Source organism: Ranitomeya variabilis, chromosome 1 (assembly GCF_051348905.1).
Source record: "Ranitomeya variabilis isolate aRanVar5 chromosome 1, aRanVar5.hap1, whole genome shotgun sequence".
Classification (NCBI taxonomy): Eukaryota; Metazoa; Chordata; class Amphibia; order Anura; family Dendrobatidae; genus Ranitomeya; species Ranitomeya variabilis.
The window spans coordinates 506611675-506631119 of record NC_135232.1 but is presented as its reverse complement, the minus strand read 5'-3'; the positions used below and the strand labels follow the sequence as shown (position 1 = coordinate 506631119).

Genomic DNA, 19445 nt, shown 5'->3' with positions numbered 1-19445 from the left:
TTGCTGAGATTTTATTTAACCCCTTAATCCCATATGACGTACTATCCCGTCAAGGTGACCTGGGACTTAATTCCCAGTGACGGGATAGTACGTCATATGCGATCGGCCGCGCTCACGGGGGGAGCGCGGCCGGGTGTCAGCTGACTATCGCAGCTGACATCCGGCACTATGTGCCAGGAGCGGTCACGGACCACCCCCGGCACATTAACCCCCGGCACACTGCGATCAAACATGATCGCAGTGTACCGGCGGTACAGGGAAGCATCGCGCAGGGAGGGGGCTCCCTGCGTGCTTCCCTGAGACGATCGGTACAAGGCGATGTACTCACCTTGTACCGAGCGTCTCCTCCCTGCAGTCCCCGGATCCAAAATGGCCGTGGGGCTGCATCCGGGTACTGCAGGGAGTACTTCCGGGTCCACAGCAGACGCTGGTAAGCCTGCAGCGCTGTCAGTCAGATCGCTGATCTGACAGAGTGCTGTGCAAACTGTCAGATCAGCGATCTGTGATGTCCCCCCCCCCCCTGGGACAAAGTAAAAAAGTTAAAAAAAAAAAATTTCACGTGTAAAAAAAAAAAAAAAAAAAGTTCCTAAATAAAGAAAAAAAAATATTTCCATAAATACATTTCTTTAAATTTAAAAAAAAAACAATAAAAGTACACATATTTAGTATCTCCTTGTCCGTAACGAGCCAACCTATAAAACTGTCCCACTAGTTAACCCCTTCAGTGAACACCGTAAGAAAAAAAAAAAAAAAAACGAGCCAAAAAACAACGCTTTATTATCATACCGCTGAACAAAAAGTGGAATAACACGCAATCAAAAAGATGGATATAAATAACCATGGTACAGCTGAAAACGTCATCTTGTCCCGCAAAAAACAAGCCGCCATATAGCATCATAAGCAGAAAATGAAAAAAGTTATAGTCCTCAGAATAAAGCGATGCCAAAATAATTATTTTTTTCTATAAAATAGCTTTTATCGTATAAAAACGCCAAAACATAAAAAAAGATATAAATGAGATATCGCTGTAATCGTACTGACCTGACGAATAAAACTGCTTTATCAATTTTATTATATGGTATAAACGCCTCCCCCAAAAGAAATTCATGAATAGCTGGTTTTTGGTCATTCTGCCTCACAAAAATCGGAATAAAAAGCGATCAAAAAATGTCATGTGCCCAAAAATGTTACCAATAAAAACGTCAACTCGTCCCGCAAAAAAACAAGACCTCACATGACTCTCTGGACCAAAATATGGAAAAATTATAGGTCTCAAAATGTGGAAACGCAAAAACTTTTTTGCTATAAAAAGCGTCTTTTAGTGTGTGACAGCTGCCAGTCATAAAAATCCGATATAAAAAACTCTATAAAAGTAAATCAAACCCCCCTTCATCACCCCCTTAGTTAGGGAAAAATAATAAAATTAAAAAATGTATTTATTTCCATTTTCCCATTAGGATTAGGGTTAGTGTTAGGGCTAGGGTTGGAGCTAAAGTTAGGGTTAGGGTTGGGGCTAAAGTTAGGGTTAGTGTTGGGGCTAAAGTTAGGGTTAAGGTTGGGGCTAAAGTTAGGGTTAGGGTTTGGATTACATTTACGGTTGGGATTAGGGTTAGGGGTGTGTCAGGGTTAGGGGTGTGGTTTAGGGTTACCGTTGGGATTAGGGTTAGGGGTGTGTTTGGATTAGGGTTTCAGGTAGAATTGGGGAGTTTCCACTGTTCAGGCACATCAGGGGTATCAACATACTCAGGAGAAATTGCACAACAACTTTTGTGGTCTAATTTCTCCTGTTACCCTTGTGAAAACAAGAATTTGTGGGCGAAAAGATCATTATTGTGTAAACAAATGCGATTTTTTATTTTCACGGCTCTACTTTATAAACTTCTGTGAAGCACTTGGGGGCTCAAAGTGCTCACCACACATCTAGATAAGTTCCTTAAGGGGTCTAGTTTCCAAAATGGTGTCACTTGTGGGGGGTTTCCACTGTTTAGGCACATCAGGAGCTCTCCAAACGCGACATGGCGTCCGATCTCAATTCCAGCCAATTCTGCGTTGAAAAAGTAAAACAGTGCACCTTCCCTTCCAAGCTCTCCCGTGCGCCCAAACAGGAGTTTACCCCAACATATGGGGTATCAGCATACTCGGGACAAATTGGACAACAACTTTTGGAGTCCAAGTTCTCTTGTTATCCTTGGGAAAATAAAAATTTGGGGGGCTAAAAATCATTTTTGTGGGAAAAAAAAGATTTTTCATTTTCACGGCTCTGTGTTGTAAACTGTTGTGAAACATTTGGGTATTCAAAGTTCTCACAACACATCTAGATAAGTTCCTTGGGAGGTCTAGTTTCCAATATGGGTCACTTGTGGGGGGTTTGTACTGTTTGGGTACATCAGGGGCTCCCAAACAGTGGTTCCCCCCCCCCACATACGGGGTATCAGCGTACTCAGGACAAATTGGACAACAACTTTTCGGGTCCAATTTCTCCTGTTACCCTTGGGAAAATACAAAACTGGGGGCTAATAAATAATTTTTGTGGAAAAAAAAATATTTTTTATTTTCACGGCTCTGCGTTATAAATTGTAGTGAAACACTTGGGGGTTCAAAGCGCTCAAAACACATCTATATAAGTTCCTTAGCGGGTCTACTTTCCAAAATGATGTTACTTGGGGGGGTTTAATGTTTAGGCACATCAGGGGCTCTCCAAACGCGACATGGCATCCCATCTTAATTCCAGTCAATTTTGCATTGAAAAGTAAAATGGCGCTCCTTCCCTTCCGAGCTCTGCTATGCGCCCAAACAGTGGTTTACCCCCACATATGGGGTATCGTCGTACTCAGGACAAATTGCACAACAACTTTTTTGGTCTAATTTCTCCTCTTACCCTTGGGAAAATAAAAAATTGGGGGCGAAAAGATCATTTGTGAAAAAATATGATTTTTTATTTTTACGGCTCTGCATTATAAACTTCTGTGAAGCACTTGTTGGGTCAAAGTGCTCACCACACATCTAGATAAGTTCCTTAAGGGGTCTACTTTCCAAAATGGTGTCACTTGTGGGGGGTTTCAATGTTTAGGCACATCAGGGGCTCTCCAAATGCAACATGGCGTCCCATCTCAATTCCAGTCAATTCTGCATTGAAAAGTAAAATGGCGCTCCTTTCCTTCTGAGCTCTGCCATGCGCCCAAAGAGTGGTTTAACCCCACATATGGGGTATCAGCGTACTCAGGACAAATTGTACAACAACTTTTGGGGTCCATTTTCTCCTGTTACCCTTGGTAAAATAAGACAAATTGGAGCTGAAATAAATTTTGTGTGAAAAAAAGTTAGTATATACTCGAGTATATGCCGACCCGAGTATAAGCCGACCCCCCTAATTTTGCCACAAAAAACTGGGAAAACTTATTGACTCGAGTATAAGCCTAGGGTGGAAAATACAGCAGCTACCGGTGAATTTCAAAAATAAAAATAGATGCTCCATACCGTTCATTATTGCCCCAAAGGAGGTTCCATATAAAGCTGTGCCATATATAATGCTCCATACCGTTGATTATTGCCCCATAGATGCTCCATATATAGCTGTGCCATATAGAATGCTCTGCACCGTTCATTATGGCCCCATAGATGCTCCTTATAAAGCTGTGCCATATAGAATGCTCTGCACCATTCATTATGGCCCCATAGATGCCCCATATACAATGCTCTGCACCGTTCATTATGGCCCCATAGATGCTCCATATAAAGCAGTGCCTTATATGCTCTGCACTGTTCATTATTGCCCCATAGATGCTCCTTATAAAGCAGTGCCATATATGCTCTGCACTGTTCATTATTGCCCCATAGATGCTCCTTATTAAGCTGTGCCTTATATGCTCTGCACTGTTCATTGTTGCCCCATAGATGTGCCATATAAATCTGTGCCATATATAGTGCTCTGCACCGTTGCACCATAGATGTGCCATATAAATCTGTGCCATATATAGTGCTCTGCACCGTTGCACCATAGATACTCCACATAAATCTGTGCCATATATAACGCTGGTGCTGCTGCTGCAATAAAAAAAAAAAACACATACTCACCTCTCTTGCTTGCAGCTCCTCAGTGTCCCGTCCCGGCGTCTCTCCGCACTGACTGATCAGGCAGAGGGCGGCGCGCACACTATATGCGTCATCGCGCCCTCTGACCTGAACAGTCAGCCAGAGGACGGGAAGACGGAGCGGCGCCCGGCGGGTGGAACGTGGACAGGTGAATATAAAATACTCACCTAGTCCCGGCGCTCCCCCTGCCTGTCACACTGTCTTCGGGTGCCGCAGCTCTTCCTCTGTCAGCGGTCACTGGCACCGCTGATTAGAGAAATGAATTTGCGGCTCCACCCCTATGGGAGTGGAGTCCATATTCATTTCTCTAATGAGCGGTCCCACGTGACCGCTGAACAGGGGAAGAGCTGCGGCACCCGAAGACAGGCAGGGGGAGCGCCGGGACTAGGTGAGTATGCCCCAGCGCCCTCTCCCCCTCACCCGCCGACCCCACCGCCGACCGTGACTCGAGTATAAGCCGAGAGGGGCACTTTCAGCCCAAAAATTTGGGCTGAAAATCTCGGCTTATACTCGAGTATATACGGTAAATGTTCATTTTTATTTAAACATTCCAAAAATTCCTGTGAAACACCTGAAGGGTTAATAAACTTCTTGAATGTGGTTTTGAGCACCTTGAGGGTTGCAGTTTTTGGAATGGTGTCACACTTGGGTATTTTCTATCATATAGACCCCTCAAAATGACTTCAAGTGAGATGTGGTTCCTAAAAAAAAAAAATGATGTTGTAAAAATGGTCAACTTTTAACCCTTATAACTCCCTAACAAAAAAAAATTTTGGTTCCAAAATTGTGCTAATGTAAAGTAGACATGTGGGAAATATTACTTAAGTATTTTGCATGACATATCTCTGTGATTTAAGGGCATAAAAATTCAAAGTTGGAAAATTGCGAAATTTTTAAAATTTTCGCCAAATTTCCATTTTTTTCACAAATAAACGCAAGTTATATCAAATAAATGTTACCACTATCATGAAGTACAATATGTCACAAGAAAACAGTGTCAGAATCGCCAAGATCCGTTGAAGCGTTCCAGAGTTATAACCTCATAAAGGGACAGTGGTCAGAATTGTAAAAATTGGCCCGGTTATTAACGTGCAAACCACCCTCGGGGCTTAAGGGATTAATAGACCCTCATCCGGAACATGGAAACTTGTGGTCAACTCCACCAAATGTTAAACGTGGTACCTTCCTGATGTCGTTCTTTTAACACCTTGATGACCCAAAAATTTTGTGTGCTTTCGTTCGTTCCTCCCTTTGTTCTGAGAGCCATAATTCCTTTAATTTTTCCATCAACATAACCGTATGGTGACTTTCTTTTTGTGGAAGGTGTTGTTGTTTTTAGTCAAACCATTTTATTTAATTTACTGAAAAATAGGGAAAAACAAATCTCAAGTGGAGCAAAATTGTGAAAAGAAAAATGTAATTCTTCCATTGTTTTTTGGGTTTTATTTTTATGGAGTTCATTTTGTGGAATAAATTATCTGGCGACCTGATTCTCTACATCAATATGATTACAGCTGTACCAAACATGTCCATTTTTTTAATTTTAGTAATAGAAAAAATTCTAAAATTTAAAAAACATGGCGTATACTTTTCAATTTGTTTTTAGTGAAATTTGCTGAGACATTGGTAGTGCAGCACGAGGGCTTATTTTTTGGTGCACTTTTTGTGGTACATATGACGTTTTGATCGTTTGCTTATTGTATTTTTTTGGAAGTCCAGAGACTGAAGAGCAGCAATTGTAGTTTTGCTTAACCCCTTAATGACCATCAGTACGTCTTTTTACTGACCTGAGATATGAGACTAGCGTCCCCATACAGGTGACAATCCAGCAGCTGTCTGTTGTACACTATAGCTGACAACATGCTGCATCAGCCACGATCAGTGTTTGCACCGTCCAAATCTGTTTAACCCCTTAGATGCTGCTGTCAATAGTGACTACATCATAAAAATGGTTATCAGAATATGGCTTCTCCCTCTTTATCCCCATCGGCACCCTGAGATCATGATTGTGTGGTCCTGATGTCAATTCACAGCCAAATAGCGGCCTCAGAGTCTCCCGAATGTAACATCCTGTTCAGAAGTTAGTGACATTTAGGTGGTAAAAATCCACTTTTCCATTTCTGACATGTCACTTTACATTAATTCCTGAAAAGCACCTGAAGGGTTAGTAAACTACCTGACAGCAGTTTTTAATATGTCAGGGGGTGCTATTTTTAAAATAATATAATTTTAGGGGGTTAACAATATATAAGACCCCCAAAGACACTTCAAACGTGGATAGGTCCCTTAAAAAAATAATTTTGTAAATTTTTGTAAATGAAAAATTACTGCTACAATTTTTAAATCTCCTAAAATGCTAACAAAGTACAAGAACATTTTACAAATGGTGCTGATGTAAAGCAGACATGTGGGAAATGTTATTTATTAATTTTTTTCTGTGGTGTGACTATCTGGATTAAAGGGATAACCATTCAGAGTTTGAAAATTACTATTTTTTTTAATTTTTAACTTTTTTGTCAAATTTCTGGTATTTTTTATAAATAAACACAAAACATACTGACCTACATTTACAATTATCATAAATTATAATGTGCCACAAAACAATCTCAAAATCACTGGTATTTGTTGAAGTGTTTCAGTTATTACCACATAAATTGACACTGGTCAGAATTTAAAAAATTTTGCCCGGTCGCTAAGGGGTTAACATACCGTATTGTTTAATATTTTGACAGATTGAACTTTTTTAGCACATGTCGATATGGCCAAATATATTTATTGTTAATGGGGGAAAGGTGGGGGAACATTTTTTTTTATTTAGTTGTATATTTTCTAAAGTATTTTTTAGTCTCCTTAGCGGACTTTAATTGGGAAATCACTTTTCTTCTATGGAGCTCTTTTTGGTTGCCTATATAATACATTGCACTATTTAGTGTTAGATTGCTACTGACATGCAGCTTGTTAGATATAGGGAGCTTTTGACTGTGGCATCTAGGGATTTAACAGCACCCATGCCTACTGCCCACCCTGCTCTCAGTCCTGCTGAGATCATCTTTGCAGCTCAATGATCAAAGTGAGAGAGAGCAGCCCCAAGAGGGAAGCCAAGACACCATTTCTTGTCCCGATGGCAAAGGACATGTTCTATTAGGATGTGAAAAACAGATATGTGATGTGATACATTTTTTCTCTTCAAGTGCAAAATGTTCCAGGTATTAGACTTTTCTTCATAGGCTTCTCTGTGTACAGCTTGAAAAATGCCAGAAAATAAATGATTTTCAGATGTTACAAAATAATAAAAACAAACATGGCGCTAAAAATTCTAGGCAGAACTATTTCTAAATATTCATTGAAATCTTTGAAGTCTCATCCAGTTAGTTGGTGGGTAATTTTGTCTTTGTGTAGAAGCAGTTAACAGTGTCATTTTAATTACCGTAGATCATTTTCAAAATACCTTATAAGCAACAAAGCAGAAGTGAGAATAGAATACACTAAAACAGTACAACCCATGTAAATAATCTATAAATCAAATGTACAGTATAAACATCTGTGGCCTATTTTGAAATAATGTTATAACCAGACAGAAGTCTGGTTAGATTTCACTGTTGTGATTCAGTTCTTGAAAAGAAAAAAAAACAAGGACGAATAGACGTAAAGTAATCTATCTTTCTATATTATGTAAAGTGAGAATTAATTTAAGGAAAAGAAAAAAACTTGTCAAGATTTTACGTTGAACATCTTTTTCTTTTTAACCAATTTTCCTCAAAGCCTGTTTTTACCTTCATGACCAGGCCAAGTTTCACAATTCTGACCAGTGTTACTTTTTCAGGTAACAACTCTGGAACGCTTCAACATATCCCAGTGATTCTGGGATTATTTTTTTGAGATACATTGTACTTTTATGGTAGTTGTAAATTTAGGTCGATATTTTTTGGCGTTTATTTGTGAAAATATTGGAAATTTGGTGAAAAATTCTAAATTTTCAAACTTTGAATTTTTATGCCCTTAAACTAGATAGTTAAATCACACAATATAGTTAATAAATAACATTTCACACGTCTACTTTACATCTGCATCATTTTTCAAACATATTTTTTTTGTTAGGAAGTTATAAGGGTTAAAAATGTATCAGCAATTTCTAATTTTTTCCAGCAAAGCTTACAATTTACCAATTTTTTTAGGGACCACGTCCCATTTAAAGTGACCTTGAGGAGCCTATGTGACAGAAAATACCCAAAAGTGACACCATTTTAAAAACTGCACCCCTCTAAGTGCTCAAAACCACATTCAACAAGTTTATTAACCCTTCGGGTGCTTCGCAAGAATTAAAGCAATGTGGAAGGAAAAAATGAAAATATTAAATTTTCCCACAAAAATGTTACTATAGCCCCGAAGTTTTCTTTTTCACAAGGATAACAGGAGAAAATTGACACCAAAATTTGTTGTTACATTTCTCCAGAGTACACCATATGTGGTGGAAAACTACTTTTTGGCACAGCAGGGCTCAGAAGGGAAGGAGTGCTATTTGACTTTTGAAGCACAACATTGGCTGAAAAAGACAGCAGACGCCATGTTGCGTTTGTAGAGCCCCTGATGTACCTAAGCAATGGAAATGCTCCACAAGTAACCCCATTTTGGAAACTACACCCCTCAAGCAACTTATCTTGAGGTATGGTGAGCACCTTGAACCCACAGGTGCTTCATAGATGTTGATAGCATTCAGCTGTGAAAAAATGACATTTTTCTCACAAAAATGTTGCTTCAGTCCCAAATTTTTCATTTTCACAAAGGAAGCAGGAGAAAAGGACCCCACAATTTGTTGTTCAGTTTCTCCTGAGTATGCCGATAACCCATATTTGAACTACTGTCTGGGCACATCGCCGAGCTCCGAAAGGAAGGAGAAATGTTTTTGAGTGCAGATCTTGATGTAATGGTCTGTGGATGCCATATTGCATTTGGAGAGCCCATCATGTGCCTAAACAGTGGCAACCCCGACAATTGAGCCTATTTTGGAAACTACACTCCTAAAGAAATTTCTCTAGAGGTGTGGTGAGCACCTTGAACCTTGAAAATTTTCCCACAAAAATATACCTTTAGCCCCAAATGTTTCACTTTCACAAAGGCAAACAGGAGAAAACGAATGGTACCATTTTTTGCGCAATTTCTCCTCTGTACGCCAATACCCCAATTGTGGAACAAATCTCAGAAGGAAAGGAGCGCATTTTATAGTGCAGATTTTTCTGTTATGCCTTGCAGGTGCTATGTCACATTGGCAGAGCCCCTGAGGTGCAAGAACAGAAGATCCCTGCCATAAGTGACCCCACTTTGCAAACTACACCCCCAGTGAATTCATCTAGGGGTGCAGTAAGCATGTTGACTCCATAAGTATGTCAAAAAAGTTTATACCATTGAATGATGAAGAAAATTAATAATTACATTATTTCCACGAAAATTTTTGTTTCAGTCCCAGATTTAACATTCTCTCATGGGGAAATCGATAAAAATGGAAAAATGTGTTGCACAATTTCTGCTGAACATGGCAATACATATGTGGCTTTACAGTGCTGTTTGGCCACATGGTGAGACTCTGGAGAGGAGAATCGTTATTTGACTCTTGGACCACAGATTTTCTTAGAATAGGTTGTGGACTCTATATACAAAGCCCCTAAGTGCAAACAGAGCAGAATTCCTCCTCAAGTGACCATATTTTGGAAATTATATCCCTCTGGGGATTTACAGGTGTAGTGACAATTTTGACGCCATGGGTGTTTTCCAGAGACCAAGCAGTAGATGTTGCCAAGTAAAAATTGCAAATCTGTCATTGCAGTGCCCGTACATTGTAATGCCCATACATTGTAGTGTCTAGGACATTGTGCTCAGCTCATGCTTCTTGAGACATGCACAAGTAAATTAAGCAGGTTCTCATCGCTATAGAAATGCCAAACGTGGATATGTTAATGCTAAATCTGGTTTAGGCATACTGTGGGGCTCTGAAAGGAGTGCAGAATTAGCTGGATTTTGGATTTCTTTTGGGGGCATAGAGCCATAGTGCTTTTCCATAGCCTTTCTGTTACCAGTAATATTTCCATTAACAGATGACTGACTTGAGTTTGGAGTTTTTTTGTGGCTTGAGAAGAATCTTTTACCAGGAACATTTTGCATAACGTTTGAGATCACATCTACCGTGCGCTCTTCGCTGAGCAATTATATCTGAGTTTCCATCTAAATCTCCAAGTGATGTGATTCAGATGAAATCCACGAGGGAGCCACTCACTATAATGAGGCAGCAGAGTTACTCTGGACTTCATCTGGCTTCTATTCAGCACTATCCTTCTTTTCAGAGGTGCACAAAACTGTTGCCGACCGTGCTTTTATCCAAGCTTAAAAAGACAGAGTCTGCCGGATCATAGGCCAAAGGTTGTCCACAGTTCCTCCATCTGCGTCATTATAGGGAATCTTCTGCCGGGGGTTCTGTCTCAATCAATACTTAAGAGATTTACATGGAAATCCTGGTGTAAGCGCTCAGTGTAGAGTACAGGATAAATGAGCGCCGAGCCTTACTGCGATCTTTGGGAGGCAGAATAAACAAATCAACAGCAGATCAAGAATTGGTTTTATTTATTTTTACGCTGTTCCTCATATGGTATAAGTGATTAAATGGCTTTATTCTTCAGGTTGGTGTAATTACAGCGATACTACATTTATGTCTTGGTTATATTCTTCTGCTTTTACACAATAAAAACAATTTGATAAAAAAATAATTGTTTTCATAGCTTTATTCTCAGAGCTATAGCTTTTTATTTTTCCTCTTATAAAGCTGTATGGTGACTTGTTTTTTGCAGGACAACGTCATATTTAGCAATGCCATTTTTATTTACGGTACTTTCAACTTTTTGAACACAGTATTTTTCCACTTTGATGTGCGGTGTGATGAAATAGCACTTTTTTTACTCTTATTTTTTTACGGTATTCACTGAAAGGGTTAACTAGTGGGACAAATTTATAGATCAGGTCTTTCCGATGCTGCGATATCAAAGGTGTTCTTTTTGTTTCTTTTTGTTTATTTTGCATTGAATATATGTATTTATTGGTGTAATATTTTAAATTTAAAAAAAAAATTGTGTTCCTTTATTTTGTGATTATTTATTTTTAAAATTTTTACAATTTATAAAAACGTTATTTTTACTTTTTACGTTATCGCATTGTGCCGATCGTGAGCAGAGAGGGAGCTCACTCTCTCTGCAGTGCCTATCGTTGTACCTGTCACTATTGACAGCAGCATCAGAGGGGTTAAACGCCTGTGTTCAGCACTAGCACTGATCGTGGTAGTTTCTGTAGGGGTGTCAGCTATAAAATAGCTGACTCCCGCTGATGATCGTGCCTGCTCTGCGAGTTGCATCACAGAGGTGCCAGTGGGCTCTTAGAATGGCACCCCCCCGCGCGCCGGTGTAATAGCGAAGGCACTGTCAGATTGACAGCGGCTTTTACAGCTCCAGTCCACCTGCAGCTGTTAGAGGCAGATGATGGCTAAATATCACAGCTATCATCTATTTTCTGGGAAAGATGCTACCCCGCAGCAAAGTCAGGAAACCAGCATATGACGTAACTGTACATCAAATGTCGGTAAGGGGTTGAAAGAATCTGTCAACAGGTTTCGTCATGTAATCTGAGAGTAGTAAGATCTGATTCTGATTTCACTTAATAGTCTATGTTTTTAATAAAATCAGTGTTTTATTAGCAGGTTATATCAACCGTTTATTACAACAGGACTAGGTGTCACATGCCTCCTAGTCAACTTCTTAGTGAAACTCTGCCCCCACCACTAATTAGCAGCTTTTTGTCAATGGACAGTGTACACAGAAAGCTGCCAGTGATGTGGGCAGAGTTATACAAAGGTCAGCATTTGAGCACTGCTAGATCTGCAGCAGTGATTGTGTGAAAATGCTGTCAGATTACACAGCAAAAAAAAACTTGTGACAGATTCCATTTGTGGGAAATAGAAAAAAAAAATCAGTAAGTAGTTATCAGTATTTCATTTAGTTAAAAAACACAGATACAAAGATACATTTCCTTTGAAGCATGTCTCTGCATTTCTACTACGTGCTCTGGGTCTGATTTGACTTATTGATCCTAAGTTAGTTTGTCCTGCAAATTACAAAAATTTGTCAAACTGCTAACTTGTGTGTTAAAATAATAAAATAATTAATACTAACAAAATGCAGACTGTTTATGAATTTTATTATTTTAATCTATTTTTTACTCATCCTTAATTGCAGTTGTGCATTCGGGAATAAAGTGTTTTTTGTTGCTCCTAAACATTGTAGGATTGTTCCATGTCTACCCTAAATATTTTTTATCAAGTTTTGCACACACACGTTCATGAAGGTGTTTTCATCAATTTTTCTGCTTAAAACACTTTTAACTGTAGCAAAATTATTGCGCAACCCTACATTGCGCAGAAAATGTTGTGACTTGTCATTTTTTTAAATTTTACTAGCCCAAGTTAGCTGCAGCACAGTGGACAGAGCATGAGCGGAACTGGGCATGGCAAAGCCCACCCATCTACCATATTTTTCTGATTATAAGGCGTTCTTTTTTTCCCCCCAAATTTGGGCACCTCTCGCTCTCTGTGAAACTTTACCACCTTTGCAACTCCCGGTGGCCATCTTGGTCAACCCGGTCAGCTCACACAGGGGCAACGGATTTGCCTTAAAGGGGCACAACGACTCTGCAACATCAGTACCCGGGTAAGGAAGTTCTGCTCTCTCCCCCTGCGTTTTCCCCCTGTAGTGTTTCCCTGGTCTTAAAGGCACATTACCAGTATTCCCTGGCCTTAAAGGCACATGACCAGTATTCCCTCGTCTTAAAGGCACATTACCAGTATTCCCTCGTCTTAAAGGCACATGACCAGTATTTCGCATTGACCACGTCAGGTTTTTTTTTTTGCTTGCGGAGCTTGTACTTTTCCGTCTTATTGCAACAAAACTGCAAGTAGAGACATTCTCGCAGGGAATTTTTCACATGTGTTTCTTCCCTATCGCATACCTATAGATCTTTGGGACCTTAATGGTCCTGGGGGTCTTACAGTAGACTCCTTTTGATCCAGACAGACTTTATTATTGGGGAGGGTCGCCCTTTTTTCTCTGCGATCTCGTCATCCTGACAAGTCTTCGGAGCTAGCCGCTCTGTTCTTTCAGACTTCTTTCCTTATTACATCAAGGCAAGGTTGTCCTCAGGCCGTCCCCATCCCTTGTTGCAAAGGTGGTATCGTACTCCCGGGATGATTTGGATGTTTCGCCCCCAGCAGTTCGCCCCCGGGTACATTTCGCCCCCGCACATTTCGTCCCCAGCATTTGGCCCCCAGGCAGGGCCGGCGTTTGGCACAGGCAGACCAGGCAGACGCCTGGGGCCCCCACCTAGAAAGGGGGCCCCCTACCTCTGCAGCCCCTGTATGAAGTGCCCAGAGGGTGTACAGCAGTGAATAATGCTGTGCATTGCTCTGTTGTTCTGGAATGACTCTCTCAAACCCCCCTTGAGACCCCCTCAGTGCAGTGATTTACTCACTGTGGTACCAGAGCTCTGTGCTGATTGCTGTAGGATCAGGTTTCACAGTCACATACAGCAGCCATCAATATAGGCTCTGACCACTAAATCACTGCTGGTAATCCAACCTCCTGTCACTACTGTCTGGATGACACAAGACAGGAATATTGTCTGCTGAATCAGGGCATTTATTATATGGAAATAAATGAATTCCCATGTGAAACAATAAGGGTAAACTATACACATATAGTAAAGGTGTGCATAGGAATCAGCGTTTTTGGTGCATTTTTTTTTGCAGCCAAAGCCTGCTCTCTTGGCAGTAAAAACACTGCTTTCAAAACACCCATTTTTTAGGGTATGTGCAGAGGAACCGGAAATGGCAGCCCTTTGGACGCAGCGGACATGTGCTGCGTCCAAAGTGCTGCCATGTTTTGAACACAGGTGATTCCGCGTGTGTTCATTGATCTGTGCGGAATCCCTGTGTCCTATACATTGCAGGGGTGAGATTTCTCTTGCGGAGACTCGCGTCTTCGCCATATAAATTGACATGCTGCAGTCTGGAGAGACGCGCCGCATGTCCGTCTCTGCGGGTGAGGTGCGGGTGTCTGTGCACGCATAGTAGAGATGGAATTTCTTGAAATCCCATCCACTATGCTGTAACATCTGGCCGCTGCCAGGTTGGACTATGTACAAGTACACAGCAGCCAACCCGCAGTGTTTACTGACTGTGGGCACACACCCTTAGAGCTTTTGCTGTTTGTTTGTTTTTTACAGTATGCATTTTGTGTACAGTACATGTTTAATAAAGTTAGTGTTATTCAGAAAAAACGCATCAAAAAACAATGTTGCAACATTTGCAGCATTTTTTTAACTTTTTCATTGCTTTCTACGGGTGAAAAAAAATGCTGAAAGAAGTGACATGCTGCAGATTTAAAAAACGCTGCAGTTGTGAAATTCAGTCAGGGGAAAATAAAAGGGTGTGCAGGAGATTTCTGAAAATCTCAGTTTTTGCTTGTGCTGTAAACTTATTTGCAGAAAAAAGAGCTGCAAAAATTCTGCATATGAACATGGCGAAAAGCTGCTTTTCAAAGTGCCAGCAAAACATACGAGATTTCTGAAATCTCCTGCATGCGCTTGTTTTTTTTCTGACTGGATTTCAGAACTGTAGCGCTTTTTATATCTGCAGCGGTCACTTCTTTCAGTGTGTTTTCACCCGTAGAAAGCAATGAAAGAATAAAAAAGCTGCAGATATTGCAACGGAATTTTTCACTGCAATTTTTTAAGTGGTTTTGGTGAATTAAACTATTAGGTCTCGTTCACATGTTCAGTATTTCACATCAGTATTTGTAATGCAGAAACCGCAGTGGAACAATGGAATTTGCCGTGGATTTTTCCACGCAGATTCCTAAAAATCTGCAGGTAAAACGCCCTGCGTTTTACCTGCAGATTTACCACAGATTTATTGTGGAATTACCGCGGTTTTTGTGCGGATTCCACCTGCGGTTTTACACCTGCAGATTCCTATTATGGAGCAGGTGTAAAACGCTGCCGAATCCGCACAAAGAATTGACATGCTGCGGAAAATACAACGCAGCGTTTCCGTGCGGTATTTTCCACACCATGTGCACTGCGGATTTTGTTTTCCATACGTTTACATAGTACTGTACAACGCATGGAAAACTGCTGCAGATCCACAGCAAAATCCGCAACGTTGTTCACATAGCCTGAGAAACACGTCACTACTTCTGTATTTCTCACCCTTCTGGTTTTGGCTTACATATGCTGATTTGAAATACTGACCAAACACTCAACGTGTGAACGTGGCCTTAAACATACTGTAGACAAAACAAACATCCTCACTCCAAAAAAAAGCTGCTAAAAGTGTAAAGAACACCACAAAACAAGCTGAAAAACAGGTGTTTTGAACGCAACATTTTTACTGCTAATAGAAAAGGTTTTGGCTACTGAAAAAAAATGCTGCATGTGAACATAGTCTTACTCTGAAACGCTATGTCTATCTGTGGTGTTACATAGGACTGCATGTTATATATACTAAATTATCTGTACTCAGAGTTATCACTGCTATCTCTGATGTTACATAGGACTGCAGGTGACATCTACTACAGTATCTGTTCTCAGAGAGTTAGCACTGTTTTATCTGAAGAGTAAAAAGAAAATTAAGAGGGGGTTGGGGGCAACTCTTTGTCTTGGGCCCTCAATCTTTCCTGACCCTAGCAACAGCCCTGCGTACAGCTAATAGTGGCATACCCGTTGGCCTATATAAGGCCCCTAAATATGGGGGCCCACAGTGCAATGTTATCATTTGGGGCCCCCACTTTAAATTTTTGCCTAGGGCCCCACTTTGTCTAAAATCGGCCCTGCCCCCAGGATGTTTCGTCCCCGCACATTTTGCCCCCAGCAGTTCGCCCCCCCCTATGTTTGTACGCTTGTGGTTCATGAATTCCACCCTTCATCAATGTTTCACCCCAGCAGTTTGCCCCCTGAATGTTTTTACCCTTGTGGTTCATGAATTCCTGTCCGTCATCAATGTTTCGCCCCCAGCAGTTCGCCCCCGGATGTTTGTACCCTTGTGGTTCATGAATTCCCGTCCGTCATCAATGTTTCGCCCCCAGCAGTTCGCCCCTGGATGTTTGTACCCTTGTGGTTCATGAATTCCTGGCCATCATCCATGGTTCGCCCCCATCAGTTCGCCCCTGGATGTTTGTACTCTGTTTTGCCCCTAGATTTTTGTGTTTTGATGTTTTGCCAGTTTGTCCTTGTGGTTCATGAATTCCCGTCCGTCATCAAACCACATGTCACAAAAGTACTGTACAGAGTGCTGCACTTTTGTGACTTGTTAAATCAACTGTTTCCATCTGTAAACCTCACAACTGATTGCATTATAGTGTCAGAGCATTTTGCCCGCAATTTTAACAAGACCTTTTCCACAATGTTTCTAAAACGTTTTTGTGTTACAGAAACATAACACGAAAATAATAAACGGATTCAAAAAATGTAGTGTGAATGAGGCCTGATTTAGGTGGGGAATGTAACCCACTCTAAAATCAAAACATTTGTGAACTTTTACCTGACCCAGCACTGACCTACTTGTTTGCAAGTTTTGTTACAGATGTAACAATTTTCATGTCAGGTGTCCTGCAAGTTACGTTAAACTAGCTCTTATTCCATCTTTACATCAGAATATAGCATTGTCTAAAATCTCTACAAGGAGAGAGGTGTACTAGCACAAAACATCAGTCAGCTTCCACAGCAATTCACTTTCTATTGCTGAAGCTTCCAGTCACTTGTCCTTGTCGTTGCTGCTGAAAGCTGCTGATAAACAGCTGGTTCAATGCAGAATACAACTGGACCCTATTCTTGGCCTAATCTGAGGAATGGGCATCAGTAAAAAAAAAAAAAGGATCCTGAAGTGAGAATACCACTTTTATCTGCTGCTCCATTCTTTGGTGTACTGTCAGAGTGTTCTGTGAGGGCTAATCCCAAAACCCCCCTTCTGAAGACATGATAAAGAGGTTCTGTAGAAGCTGGTTAACCACCACTTTAGTTCAGCAAAGCCAATATCTCAGTTTTGCAGAGATGGTTGGTGGGATTAACCCTGTAGTCAGTCAACAGTCCCCCTGCTTCCATACATAGCCTGCATTAAAGGGGTATTCTCATGCCAAACAGCAAAATAAGGCAGCATGCTTTCAGCAATTATTTTGCGGTAAGCATGCTGCCGATCTTCCCCTCCTGGTACTTACCTAGAGGTCTTCTGCTCATCTTTGCCTGATCCTCTCCTGGCTGTGTGGGCTGGCGATCGCCATGCTGGATCCGGAGGCCACTACGAGTCCTCTCCTTCTTCCCAGCGTCGTCTTCTGCCTGATCTCATCGTGGCACTGCGCATGCGCAGCAGTGTCTTGGTGACAGGAGAAGCATCCTGCCCCCTGGATTGACTGATGAATGGGGCACGAGTGACGTCATGTCAGTGAGCGGCCAGGAGACATTCGACCTCACTGCCGCGGCATTCATCATGCTTCATAGATCAGTGATCCAGGCAAGATGAAAAGACAGCCAGAAGCAGGAGAAGACGTCACGGGGAACCGCTAGACTGCACTCCGTGACCCAAGGAGCTGCAGCTGCGACAGGTAAGTATGTCAGTTTTTTGTGTTTTAGGGTGATAATACTCCTTTAAGGCCAGCCGGAAGAGACACTAGGAGAGCTGTTGAAAAGGCAGCCACAGGAATCCCCAGCAATTGGGGTCCTGTATATTTTACCCCCAGGTATGTTCAGCCCTAGATGTTTTTTATTCCCTGCTTGTTGACCCCAAAAGCTGAGGGTGAAACACCTGGGGTCAAAATGCTAGGGGCAAAACATCAGATGGTGATACATTCAGGGACAAAATGCTGTAGGTGAAACATCCGGGTGCGAAAGATCCAGGGGCGAACTGCTGTGGGCGAAATGGGTGAACTGCTGGGGGCAAAATGTGCAGGGGCCAAATGCTGGGGACGAAATGTGCGGGGGCGAAACATCCTATAACCCGTACTCCCACTATTACAAGGGCATCGTTCTTCCCTCATCTCTTTCGACACCAGTCCACAAAACGGAATGGGTTCCCCATACTCTGGAGGAAGTGAGTGCACTGAGTAGGTACGTATCGAGGACGGCGTCCTTCCGAAGGTTGGACACTTTATTTGGGACGGTCAGAGGAAGGCTTCCCGACGGTTACATGAAGGGTTTAGCCATTTCATGGGCCATGTTAGCCTGGTGGATTCGTTATACCATCCAGGAGTCCTTCCATGTTAGATGTCAGCCTATCTCCCTGTCGATCGAGGTTTCTTGGGTCCTAGGCACCAGGCGTCGGCAAAGCACACCTGCAAGCTTGCGGGTTCGTCCAGTCCGCATGCATTCTTGAAGCACTATAATTCCCAGACTTCCACACATGTGAGTCTGGGCAGGCGGACTCTGCAGGCGGCGGTGGCGCACTTGTAAGTAGCGGCTACACAGTGCCTGGTCTAATGTTGTCCCCACCCAGGGACTGCTTTGGGACGTCTCACGGTCTGTGTCCCTCAATGAGGCAAAGGAGAAATAGGGATTTTTGTATACTCACCGTAAAATCTTTTTCTCCAAGCTATTCATTGGGGGACACAGCTCCCACCCTGTTATTAGCTTGTGCTTTTTATAATTTGACATGTTATACTCTCATATGTTGTTATTGATCTCCTACTGCTTTTGCACTGAACTGGTTCTCTGAGAGCCAGAAGGAGGGTGTATACTGCAGAGGAGGAGCTAACTTTCTTTGTATCACTTAGTGTCAGCCTCCTACTGGCAGCATCATACACCCAGGGTCTGTGTCCCCCAATGAATGGCTTGGAGGGAAGGATTTTACGGTGAGTACACAAAAATCCCTTTTTTTTTTTAGACCAAGAGAGCCTTTTTTCAGGCTTGTTTTTGGCCGGACAGTTTGGCATTTTCATTTATACCATTTTTTTTTTTACATACAACCTTTTGATCTCTTTTTATTCACTTTCAGTATGATGAAAAAGTTAAATTTTTGTTAAATTTTTTTTGCAGCTTTTGAAATACGGCATAAATAACATGCCGGTTTAATACAGCAAGTCTTTCTGGATGCGGCAAAATCAATTGTGTAAATTTTTTTATTTTATCACAAATGCTGCATTTTGTGTGGCGAAACTGCTTTTGGTGATTTGTGTGCGCTTTTTTTTTTTTTTTTTTACTTTTTCATCTATTTTAGTTCATTTTTTTTTCTTAGTCCCTCTGTGAGACATGTATATGTTTTTTACTTTGATCACTTGTCT

General features: G+C 41.4%; 2 protein-coding genes across 9 annotated transcripts in view; one reads left to right on the top strand and one right to left on the bottom strand.

The window, feature by feature from the left end:
• The window catches only part of C1H19orf44 (chromosome 1 C19orf44 homolog), a 497340-nt gene extending 492612 nt beyond the window's left edge, over window positions 1-4728 (bottom strand). Inside the window, exon 1 of the mRNA XM_077252966.1 lies at window positions 4704-4728. The gene's annotated coding sequence lies outside the window, so the exon portion shown is untranslated. The remainder of the gene's footprint in view (window positions 1-4703) is intronic.
• EPS15L1 (epidermal growth factor receptor pathway substrate 15 like 1) overlaps window positions 1-19445 on the top strand; it is a 323253-nt gene that overhangs the window by 245099 nt on the left and 58709 nt on the right. The gene's annotated exons all lie outside the window — the stretch shown is intronic.